Here is a 13,062-nt window from a genome sequence, read left to right as displayed (position 1 = left end):
ACAGCTCTGGAAGGCCTTCTGGTGGAAGCTGGGAGTTGCGGTAAGTTTGGCATCTAGATATCATCCACAGGCTAACGGACAGGTCGAGAGACTCCATCAGGAGCTGGGACGGTTTTTGAGGTCTTATTGCAGCTGGAGGCAGCAGCACTAGGCCCCATATCTGCCGTGGGCTGAGTATGCCCACAATTCCCTGCCTCATCCCTCCACCGGAATCACACCTTTTCAGTGTGTTCTAGGGTACCAGCCTCCTCTATTCCCCTGGCACCTGGAGCGCACTGAAATTCCCACTGTCAATGCCTGGTATCAGAGGAGTGAAGAGACCTGGAGAGCGGTCACAGCCTGGCTACGCTGCAGCGAGCAGGAGTACAAGCGTCAGACGGCTTGCCACAAGAGGCCCGTCTCCTTTTGCCCTGGCCAGTGGGTATGTTCACCAAGGACCTGAAGATGTGGCTCCCATCCCAGAAACTCAGCCCCCGCTTCATAAGCCCATATCAGATCATCCGGCAAGTGAATCAAGTCACTTATTGCTTGCATCTGTCCTCATCTCTCCAGGTCTCCCTCCTGAAGCCGTATCGAGTGTCGCACCTCCAGGTCTCACAGGCTTCAGAGCCGCCCCTGCTGGTACAGATGGATGGAGCCCTGGCGTATCAGGTTGAGAAACTGCTGGACTCCCGAAAGAATCGTGGCTGGCTACAGTATTTGGTTGACTGGGAGGGTTACGGCCCGGAGGAGTGCAGCTGGGTGCCAGCAAGAGATATCCTAGATCCTGACCTGATCACGGAGTTTCACAAAGACCACCCAGATCACCTGGTGCCTCGATGGGCGGCAGGAGCCGCCCGTAGGTGGGGGGTACTGTCATACCCCCCAGAATGAGCAGAGCGACAACACCTGCGTTAATTGATGACACACAGGATTAAAGGAGTTCTGAACCACACCACAGCACGGATTCTTGCAAACACCCTCTTGGTTTTGCAGTTTCAGTGTTTTCTTGCCTTGTGCTTATGACTCCTGTTCCCGTTTCCTGACCATCGCCTGTTTCTCGACCACTGAGTTTGTCTTGCCCTTGTTGTGACGTTCGCGCCTCGAAGACCTTTGCCTGTCCCTGACTGTGATCTTGCCTTGCCCTTCGAGCCTTGTGTAAGAATAAAAATCAACCCGCAACTGGGTCCTCAACTTACATGTCTCCTGTAAGCCCACTGCCATGACAACTACACAAATCCACAACCCATTGCTTCTATCTATCTGCACAAATACACCAGAAGAATGCACATCGGGATAAAGTGGTAGCAACAAATAAACTTACCCGAAACACGACAAACTGCAGCAATAGACCTCCAACATAAAATGTGATGCACAGTGAGTGCATTATCAATGCTACTGATCCTTTGTCTTGTAAACTGTAGTTTAGAACTTGATATGGGCAGTTATCGGTTTCCACCAGACAAAGAGAGAAAAAAAGAACATTCTTCATCTAGTAATTTCTTGGATTTCAGTTGTATTCTTATTTGAACAGGAACACACACACACATTTTCTGAACCGCTTGACCTATCCGGGGTCGCGGGGAACCGGAGCCTACCCGGCAACACAGGGCGTAAGGCGGGAGGGGACACACCCAGGATGGGACACCAGTCCGTCGCAAGGCACCCCAAGCAGGACTCAAACCCCAGACCCACTAGAGAGCAGGACCTGGTCCAACCCACTGCGCCATCGCACCCCCTGAACAGGAACATTATATCATCATACATATACGGACACCATGTTTTCAAATACTTACATGCACTGAAAATAAAACAGCACTTGTCATTTCTCTGGAATTTGAAGGGAAGAAATTGTAAATGCAGATGCAGGCTTTGAAGCCAAGGTCAAGCAGTCCCTCCAGTAGCTCTGAGATATGTGCAATTAAAGTAGTATATCCCAATATGTGGACATTACTCACATCCTTTCATGAGCTACATTTATTCTTGGTAGAAATGTTTGTAGAGACTTGCATAAAGTTATTCTCAGTTTGAATTAAAAGTTCTTCTTTCCGGTGTTCTCTAGCTACTGAGAAAAGATTTAATGCATGTTGAATGTTCATGGGATGTTTTCACAAGTCCCAAGAAGAAAGAGTGTCCATGTGGAACATACCCTGCACACTGTCTCACCACCCTATCAACATTCATCTAGGAGTCATGGCTCTCATATGAAATCATCACACAGAGGGGTTTTTAATATCTACAGCATGTGGCCAAAATTCATCATTCGGATGACTCCAAACTTGGTCGTTAACAGAAATCTGGGAGTAATGAAAAGAAGCTAAAAATATGGTGCTAACTGCAGTCAGTGCTTTGTCATAGGATAAAACTGGGTCACGATCATCCCAGCTCTCTTTTTATAGTCTCCACAGAAGTGTGAAATAGCCAAATGAAGTTTCCTGTAATCTGCCAAAAAAATGTAATATCAAATGGAAAAAGTTTAATCCCACATTTTAACACTACGAAAAACATTTGGACCCCAAATGGCACAACCCCAAGCCCTGACTAAGTGATTGTGATTTTTTTTTTTTTTTATGCATTTACAGTCTACTATATCTAAGATCAGTCTTCATAGCCCATAAGTTACCTTGGGAACTTGAATTTGGAAACTTTGAACATATGAAATACTAATGAATGCATTTTCATGTTTAATATTCTCAGGAATAGGCTAATGTCCAAGAAATAAATTAAATATGGACATTCTGCTGGCCGAAAATGCAACACCATACAGTAGGTACATGTGTTGGTAACAGGCAGCAGTTGTCTGGGGGTGGAAGTGATGCTGGCTCGTCGAGGCTCATGTGTTGGCTCTGTGCAACGGAAGGGAGAGTCTCACTTGTCCAGGACACCTGCTCACATCCTGCCATGTAAGGCACCCCCCCACACACACACATACACATACACAGCCGCCTGCCTCACACCTTCCACGCTGTCATGCCCGGCTGCCTCGCGAGGGCCCACGTTGACTAGCGAGGCGGCAAATTAATAGGTGGCAGTGCATCGATCGACTGGCCGCAAAACAACCACAAATTGCTTGGGGGGAAAAAGTAGAGAGAACCTGGTTGCGGTGCATGTTTAATTAGCGTCTCATCAACTGACGCATGTTTTCTGCTTTTCCAGCCGGTGTTTTGTAAGACGGCAATTAAAGCGCTTTCTTGTGCAGTCTGTCAGCACAAACACTTTGCTGGAGATCAAGCTGTTTGACTCCAGGTGGTAGAGAAGGAAGCGTTCAATCACCAATTCCTTTCGCTGTCAGATGGTATGAATTAGATGAGACTCGTCTCAGTCGCAGGACCAATCAGGGTAAATTCTGACTTTTTTCCCTCTGATTCATAATGCCTGGCGACAAGTTCTTGCACTTGGTTTTCTGTGCCAGGGAGCTAAAGAGGAGATATGAAGTAATAGGAACAAACCGGAGGTACACAGTTCCTTCAGGAGTAGATAAGCCTCCGTAGTTGTATGAAAATGGGTCACCCGTCATCAGATGCTAATATACCTCGCACCGCAACAAGGGCTGAGCCTGCTGCTTCATCACAAAGTGCTCTTCCTTACTCTGTGTCGCTGTTGTTTGGAAGTAAGCGCAGATACGGCCGGGTGCTCCCGACACACTCTGCACGCTCCGGCTGGAAGCGTCGACTCTGTTGTTATCCTGGGTGGAAACTCCTCCGCACTAAATGAAGTGGCCGGGCTGGTTGCTCTCTGCGTCCGGTTGATAAGAATTGTCTCCTCCGTGAGTTGAGCTGAGACAAATCAGCATGACAAGGCCAGCAGGACAAAAAAGCGACGAGTGCAACCAACTCAATTTAGCTGGCTTTTGATTCAGTCCATGGGGGGTTGGGGGGGCACAGTAACTGCATCATCCCACCACTTTTTCCACTTGCTCTCTCCATTTAACATTTTTCTTTTCTTTTTTTTTTGGTCATATCGCGACCAAGCTTTGAACCTTCAGCACCTTTTGCTTTTTGGACTTGGGTTTAAAACTGCCTAATTTCACATTCATGGCATGCATATATGCAAAGTTCAATTTGCTTGCAAACACGAAATGACATTTCATGAGTTGCTGGATTTTTCCTCACATTTTAATCAGCAATGTTCGACTGGGATGCAAAAAATTGCTTCCGTGGTGTGCAGAGCTGAGCATGAAAGTTCTTCACGAGTGACTTCATTGACATCGTATTTATACCTGATACTAGACAGCACAAAATTAGTAACGACACATCAGGTTGAAATTATTGCTAAGAAATGTACAGTAACACATCAGTGATAAGTGAGATGATTGTTTTATTGGCAGATAATGGAAATTGTGCCCACTGTCCACAGGATCATATTTCAACTCCTCTGAAACCCTTACCTCCTGTAACCTTGCACAAATGGCCTCTTCCCTCCAATTATGATAGACAGACTTCCTATGTAACCCTCACAGTATCTTTTCAGGGGAACGGAGGCCATGTCTAGCCTCTCATCCCATCACTCAGTCCATGTGACCCCTGAAACACAGCACAGTTCTTTTCCTCCCAGCCCCAGCACATTTACATTTATTAATTTCTAGGATGCTTCTCTGAAAAGCAAAGATTTACCCATTTATAAAGAATGGTCTCTGTTACTGGAACTCTTCTGGGTAGGTAACTTGCTGAAGGGTACTGCAGGAGGTAGGATTTGAATGTGGCTTTGTCGAGCTGAAGGCAGAAGGTTGAACCACTGCGCTACTTGCTGCCCCGGCAGCATGCTGCTCACAATTATCTGGCCATGTGAAGGTACCTGTGGCCCTGATGGGGCCGCTTGTCAGCACCTGGTGCATCACCAGTCATTCTGATGAATCTCCATCTGTGTGGGCGACATGTAGCTGCACTGAAAACCCAAGTGCCTTTCTTAACCGGGAGTCAGACAGCCGCTGTCACTGACGCCGTGCAGGCTGTGCGGTCCTCACAATGACTGAGAGCCTGTCAGTCCGGCATGGCAATGGAAACCGGCTGAGCCACAGCACCAGCTGAGGCCTCTGTATTCATGAGGAGCTTTTGTTACCTTCTTGGTGACACATCATCAGGCCTTAGGGCTGAAAGTGAGAGGCGGCCGATGACCATTGGAGGAGTGTTCCATTCCTTTTAAGCATATCCTCTTTCGGCCCACCGGGAGTCCTCGGCTCAAGGTGAATCCTAGGAAACAAAAACGTTGAGGCTTGAGGTCCAACCCAGGTATCTGTTTATAGAGGAAATGCAAAACCACACAGTATTAGGTAAGAAACTCTCTGAAGAACCCTGCTGAGCAAGCACCTTAATGTGATAAAGTCCAGAAATGCACAACCCCTGAAAATCTATACTCATATTTTTTATATATATGCTAGATATAAGGCTTCTGTACACAGTATACATGGTTATACCTCCATAATATGTAATTTCTTTTATAGAAATAATGAAAATCTGCAGATCATACAGAAGATTAAACAATTTCTCTCACAGCACACTTTGATTAAGTTCCAGATGATCAATATATTTCATGCCCAAGGCTCAGTGTATGTTTGAGGATTGATGGTGGAAGATTTCGACACTGCTTTTTTCAGGGTGATGTATTGAAGGACAGATATAGCACTCTTGCTTAACTGAAAGCATTTTAGCGGCAGTTTCTTCGCAGCCTTATTTTTAAGCTAAGCTGGCGTGACTGCGACAAATTCCGGCAATTTGTCTCCACTGTTCATTCTAGTTTGCTGAAACCCTAAACATTTTTGCCGGAACCTTTGATTTCTTCAAACCCATTCCTATATATTCAGATTTGTAATATTACACTCTCTGTAAAGAGCGTTTAGCTTGTCTTTCAGGAGGAGGTGGCAATCGCTGTTGATCACCAGTGCTGAAAAAGATGGGAAAACATCTAACTTCCTGAAGGTGGATTGTTTGCACCCCTTATGTTGACTAACCAGCTCCTTCTTATCATCAGGCCCAGAACCAAGTGGAGATGAACCACTCAGAAGACACCACATAGAAAGTGCAGTATTTATTCCTTATCACTCACTACTAGGAGAAATCTGTTTGTTCAAAATTCAGATGCTTTTAACTAAATTGGGTTGTGCTTATGAAAGGCTGGGTATTGAAAATCAAATAATTATTGCTTTGGGTCTAAGGCTTGCTTCCATTAAAATTTTATAGAATATGTTTGGACATTTAATATAAAGGATATAGATTTGGGGTTAATCAAAATGCACTATATTGACCTTTTTAGATGTACTGCAAGATGTAGAACCTATATTTGGAACAAAATGATTTTGGCTGTAACTACCAGTGTTGTCTTGAACAGGCAGTTTTTGGCTAATGATGCATTTGCAATGAAACTGGGCATTATCACTGTCCCGTTTTTGCTCTGAAGGGTCCTGGACCCATGCAGAATGGAACCATTAGCAGAACAATGTCTTTAAAATCCAACAAACCCTTTTTCATATGCTGACATCTAGCTAATTTTGGTAAACAAAAAAAAATCTGTAACCATTGTGGTAATATTACCGCCAGGCAACATTTTATGCTATTTTGTGTTGCCATAGTAACCCTTTCATACTTTACTCTCCTGTTGATATCTCACTGTTATAAAAGAAACGTTGTTTTTCAGGTGAAAACAGGGCGATCGTTGCAGATGCAGACGATCTTCTTCTGGACGGGGAAGAGCGAGAGCTTTCATGCCAACGCTTAGGTTCAAGTTCTTTACTCTAAATCACGTATCTGCTATGGCTGCGTACACATGGAGAGTAGACCTCACAAAAGTGTGTGACACACAGAATTATACATTTATTTTAATTGTACACAGAATTAGGTATTTATTTTGCATGAAAAGTCGTCCTCTTTGAAAGTAGCCATCGCTCCACTGGTGTTCAGTTCCAGGGTATCGCACTGAAGCCGTACCATTTGTGTACTTACTTCGGAGCATTATTTTTAACTGATAAGGTACAAGTTCTGAGAGATTTGCTCCTTTGTTCCTGTTTCATCTCCTGGATATCGCTGAGAGATGGTGTCTCTGGCAGTTCACCTTACATTTTCGTGCTGCATGTTATCCCACATTGTGGCGCAAGCAAGGTCGTTTCCTCCTGAATGATGCCGTTTGCGTTCATGCAAAAAAAAAAAAAGAAACGATTTGCAATAGCAGCATCTAGTGTTTCTCCTCTAACACGGCTTGTTGAAAAAGATAAATATGGTTGGAGGGCTGTCAGTGGAGCGAAAGGAAAGACTACAGTAATGACGGATTGTTATTAGCACTGTACAAGTGCCTCTTTATGTCTCCTGCAAAGCAAGCCTTGGCAGTGCTATGTCATGAAGAGGCCTCACTTCTTCTTCTTCTTCTTCTTCTTCTTCTTATTATTATTATTATTATTATTATTGTCATCATCACAGAGAATTTCTTTTTTCAAATTTTGCATGCAGTTATTTTTCCTTGTGCTGTTGTTGTTTAAATGTTTTTCTGAAGCTTTTGTGCTATGGAAAATACAAATAATTAATGCAGGTGGGTATTTTACTGAATTAGGAAGAAGTACTGTATTCATAAGACCCCTCTTTGCCCCTGAACATGCAACCATTATAACATTACAAATGAACTTTTTTCATGGTCTTTTGAATGTCACATTTCCCCCCTCATCCAGATACACTGTTTTAATTTTGAATATCTTTACAATTAATGTGTTCCATTTTCTGATATAATTTGGGATGTTATTGATGTATTCTAGAACTAATAGTAGTGCATTATTGTTTCAGTCCATTTTTTGTCTAGCTTATTATGCAGGCAATACCAGCAGTCTTTTGTCATGAATATTTTAAGTACAATACCGTAATTGAAACAAGCTGAGCCTTTTTCAGCCTTTTAAAGTATTTCCTTTGGCTCAAAAATACTCTGCAGTGAATGGGCCAGTGTTATATTAATAGAATGTATACAGTACAGATATTGGTATAATTAAGTGGTGCAAATGTGAAAAGCGCAGCGTGCATGACACAGTTCCAAGTACAAAGTTCATAGTCAAATAAATAAATAAATAAATAAAAGAAATAACTTGAGTGGCCAGAGGAGGGCGATATTAAATCATAATTGATGCTTTCAGGGGGCCTAAGGAAAACGGTGTGAAATGTTATACTGCTCTACTGTATGTGTAAATAACATGTATATGTGTTATGTTTTTCAAGAAAGTGAATTTAACAACCCATTTGTAGTCGGAGTTGAGAGGTTTAGTAGTAATTCCCTTATTTTAATGTTACCTATAAATCGAGGTAAATAAAAGAAGGAGCATTGACAGTGTGCCTCGCTGGAACATTAATGACCCGGCAGCCTAGTTTTTACTCAGTGCCTTTCAGAATACAGTACTGTGTAAAAGTCTTAGGCACTTAGATGTTTCAGAAAAATATTTGTTTGAGATGGTTATTTAATGTCTTCTGCATTAGTGTCAGTAGGAAAGAGCATATTTTAGATTTCCAAGCATTCCTTTTGCAGAAAGTTACAGTATTACAGTAAGGATTTTGTATGTCCTTAAAGAAAGAAAGTACACACACTGAGGGGGAGGGGACACACCCAGGACGGGACGCCAGTCCATCACAAGGCACCCCAAGCAGGACTCGAACTCCAGACCCTCCAGAGAGTGGGACCCGGCCAAACCCACCATGCCAAGCGGTTGTTGACAATGGATGGTTACTAAGCTTTATGGGAAATTTATTAATTAAGAGCATTATCTTTGGAAGCATTCTCACTTTACAGCTTTTTTCCCCCAGTACCTAAAACTTTTGCACATTATTGTATATGAGCTGCATGGAACAGAGCTGGGAAACACAATTCTGTCTGCACATACTGATGTTTAAGACACCGGAATACTGTACTTTATCATGCTTAATTTATGAAGGCCGTGACTCCACTAGTTAACACTAGACTCTTCACGTATCTCGAGATGCCTCTTCTGATGAAGTGCCAAAGGTAAATAAAGAAAAAAAATAAAATAAAATAAAATAAAATAAATATGAACGCCAGCATGTGCAGTGATCCAGTGCCACACTAGGACGTCATTACAGTTTTGTTGAGAATCAGCCGTGCCCAGACGTGCTCCCTGAGATCCAAATCAGATCCAAATCAGGTGAACAAAAGTGAAAGTGTTAGTTTTTCGTGAAATGAATAAAACAGAACTCAGGCGCAGAGCTGTGTTCTGTGGTTGCCTCCTGATATCTCTGCAGAGTATTAAAACATTTATTTTTCAGTGCGTAACTGGCTCCGAGAGTAACGCTCCTGCTCCGTCTGCCAGGTTCATCTCTCCTCTCCGACAGCTGCCAGATCTCCCTCAACCCAAAGGTACGCTTGCGAGGGAGAACTTGGCAGCCGGAGCTGCCGTCAGCTGCGCACGTTCAACACCTGCTTCCCCTGGATTCGTTATCCGACTTGAAATGTCGGGGAGGAGAAGAGGAAAAACGCAATTAACGGAGAAACGATTTTGCGTGTAACTTCTGCCAGCCCGAACTTGGGTTTCCTGAATGATTTGTGGCCAGATTCACACCATGCCATGCTATGCCATGCCTGGTGCCCCATCGTATGCAGAATACTTGTTTAAACGCTTACTGCGCACCAGATCCTCACAATGAGGAGATGCTTCAGTTAAAAAGCCTCACATTTATTTGTCTAAATCATTCTGGTTTCCAACTGCGACCCGCTTCCGGGCAAAATGACAGCTTTGGAGTCGCTCCTCAGAGCTTCTGCTGACACCTTCTACATGCACTACACTCAATATTGCAGATGGCTCAGAAATGTATGCTGTATTGTTATCGTTCTCAGCTGCTCCCACTTGTGGTTAACGCTGTGGGATTGGCATGGTCAACAGTAGCATTCACAAACAAAATAATGGAACAGCTCTGAGTTAATTAGTTTTTCCTTGTTGCAGAATCAATACACTCGATTTTTCCTTTTTTTTTTAAAAAAAAAAGATTTTTCCATTTAGTTAATGCTTTTCTCCAAAGCAGTTTTAAGCAAACTATAATTATTTGACCATTTATACAGCTGCTTAATTTTTATTATAGTAATTTTAGAGTCACTGTTTTGCTTGAAGGTTTGATAGCAGCAGATAGGATTTGAACCTGCAACCAACAAGCCCCAAGGTAGTACCTCCAACAAGTATGCCACCGAACCCAAATCCTATTGTACAGTAACAACCAAAATGAGTCACCCCCCCAATATTTGTGTTCTCCACTGTGAGTGATAAATTATACCCTCGCATTTTAAAAATGAATTTGCTTTTAGGATTAAATATGAAATTAAAACCATGTTCATGATAAATATAAGTATTATTGAAATTCCGTGACCTTCCTGCATTGCACTAGTCTGCAGTACCTCCTTTGTGGGATGACACAAATTACTCATCCTTCTTTTACTATAGTAATCTCCACTGTTCTCCCTGTGTTCACATGCCTTTCCTCTGGGTGCTCTGGTTTTCTCCCACTGTCAAAAGATGTGTTTTAGGCAGACTGGTGACCCCAAATTAACTTTTCCTCTGAGTGTGTGAGTCAGTATGTCTGCCTGCTTGCAGCCACGTTTCTATATCTAGCATTATACGTCATCTTAGAGAAGAGCGTCATCTAAATTTGTACACTTCCGTGGGAAAAAAAGCTTCTGCTAAATGAATAAAGGTAAGTTTGAATCTTCCTGCTCTGGCAGTAGGTTAAGAATCTGATCGCTACAAGCGGGCTTATCGACGTCGTACAGCCATTCTTCAGCTGAGTTTGGACAGACCAAGTGAAACACATCCCCAGTTGCAGACAGGGTAGAGCCTGTCTTTAAGCTCCAGTCAGCATGTTTAGTCAGTGGCACAGTGGCAGCAGGGCCAGCCTTGTCCTGCCTCTTGTAAGCAGTCATCAAAGACCCCCAAAGAGCCCGCCAGCTGACCCTTGAGTTGCCCAGGCTGGGGAACGCTGTCCGTTGGCTGTAAAAACTCCCTCTGCTCCACATGCCAAATCCCCTGGCTGGTAGGTCTGTTGACAGTTCGCCAGGATGCCAAGTTTTCCAAAGGCTGTGGATGGGGAAAGCAGATGACTGAATGGATTCGAACCGATGGAAGCTACTTCATCACGGTTGCTCTTCCATGAAGTGAACCAACTCAGCGCCCCTCCGGAATCCTAATGGGGCACAGCAACAAGCGGCCTCTGTTCGATCGTCCAGCAGAATGTCGACTCCTGGCCTCCTTCGCTCTAAGCCAGACCTCAGAGTGACCCCCCCCACACTTCTTTCCTTCACCCCGCTGTAATTATTTGCCAGAGTAATCCTCGTTTTCCTCATGTGAAACAGTATTTCATGTATGCGTGTCTGTTTACACACCTAATTCGCCTAATCGAATTACAGATATGAAATTGAAACTCGAAACTCATCACGTGCCTGCGGAGATATGCTGAGTGCCCACAGTGTTTTTGCACTGCCCAGCCTGACATAATTGTTTTCTTTTAGGTCACATTTGGTGTGAAATAATATTTGAAGAATATATATCTTGCACCACTGGCAACAATTTGACATCTTTCAAATACAGTGAATTTTTAAAAAAAACAACTATTACAGTGGTAATAATAAAAATAATAGTAGTAGTAACAATAATAATAATTCACAATTTTGAAGTAATAATTCAGGTTATGTTTTTGTGCCTTTCCAACTGGGAAAATTAAAGCAATGACCTCTGTTACTGTACTGTGAGCTGACCGAGCTGGATTGGAAGTATGGATACATTTATCAGGCTCCTTTTCAGTCAATGTTCACTGGGCATTACAAGTTACCCCGGTTTGACATCAGTATAAGTATGAATAAGAGCCTTATTGAAATGAATCTTTCAGCTGAATCTGCTGCAGAGGGAGGTGCGGCCATGTGATGATGGAGTGGCATCGCAAATGACTGGGAACAGCTGGCACCGCAAGAATGTTGGGCGGAGAAAGGGAGTGGTGCTCTTCCAGAAGGACACCTCTAAGCCCCGTCCCAGAGCTCCAGCAAGCCGTGCTTCGACGCTACTATTCTTCATGTTGCCGTTCTCTTCCAAGATCCTGCTTTTCGCTTTTCGGACCACTTTGAATTCATTTATAATTATTTGGGTTTATTTCAGGTTCCGCTTATTCTCAAGGGCCTGAGGAGAGCTGTTGAAGTCCCACTATAGATGAGTAGAGGTTAGACTTAGAGTGAAAGAAGTACCTTTGCAATAATAACTGATATGACTCACTAAGCGTTAATTGCACATATGGGCTTTAGGAACGAAAACTCTTACGCATGCCTGACTTCCTGTCCACGTTTTAGCCGATGGTTTGAGTCATAGTTTAAAATGTCAGTCGAAAACAGGCACTCAGCAACATCAGGTTACACTTTCATGTGTGCCTGATAAAACACTTAGATAAAGTTGTCCCTTTATTTTGGAAATCCTCTGGGAGGTATTATCAGCTTTTGTTTTGACGTTTTGGTTAAAGGGGGGAAGTTTGCCCCTATGATGCTGGGAGACATTTCAAGGTCGTCACGCCTGGCCACCTGAGGTCAGGGGGCCCGTGGGATCCTACGTTTCGGTTGTTTGGTCTCTTACTGTTATGTTGCTCCAGTCTGATGTAGCTAAAAGCAGTAAATGATCCAGGCTGTGCAAGATGATCCTGAGATACTCAGGGTGTGCGTGTGAGTGTGTGTGCGCACAAGACGACATGTAATACACTATGACAGATACACTATAAAGGGCAAAAGTACAGTAAGACTAATTGAGAGTCTAACTACTAATTACTTAATTAGGAGTTATTAAGACTCATCACTCGGGAACTTGTCTGGATGGGATTTGGGTGAACCTGACTGATGAACATACTTCACGTCGTATCAATAAATGTACACTTTAGTCAACGTGTATCAAAGCTCTTTCTATTTGAATGATATGGAAAAACATCCAATTCGACTTCATGCTCATACGGGCAGAAGTAACAAAAAAAACATACTTGGTTTTCGTATATGTAGAAAACCAAACGCAAAATAAGGTTAGGATTTCTAATTGTATCACAATTTCTGGAATATATTTCTTTAACCTTTTTTGCTGTTTGTATTTTGTCTTTA

This window comes from Scleropages formosus, chromosome 5 (assembly GCF_900964775.1).
Source record: "Scleropages formosus chromosome 5, fSclFor1.1, whole genome shotgun sequence".
Classification (NCBI taxonomy): Eukaryota; Metazoa; Chordata; class Actinopteri; order Osteoglossiformes; family Osteoglossidae; genus Scleropages; species Scleropages formosus.
The sequence above is the reverse complement of the archived record's forward strand: the minus strand, read 5'-3'. Positions refer to the sequence as shown.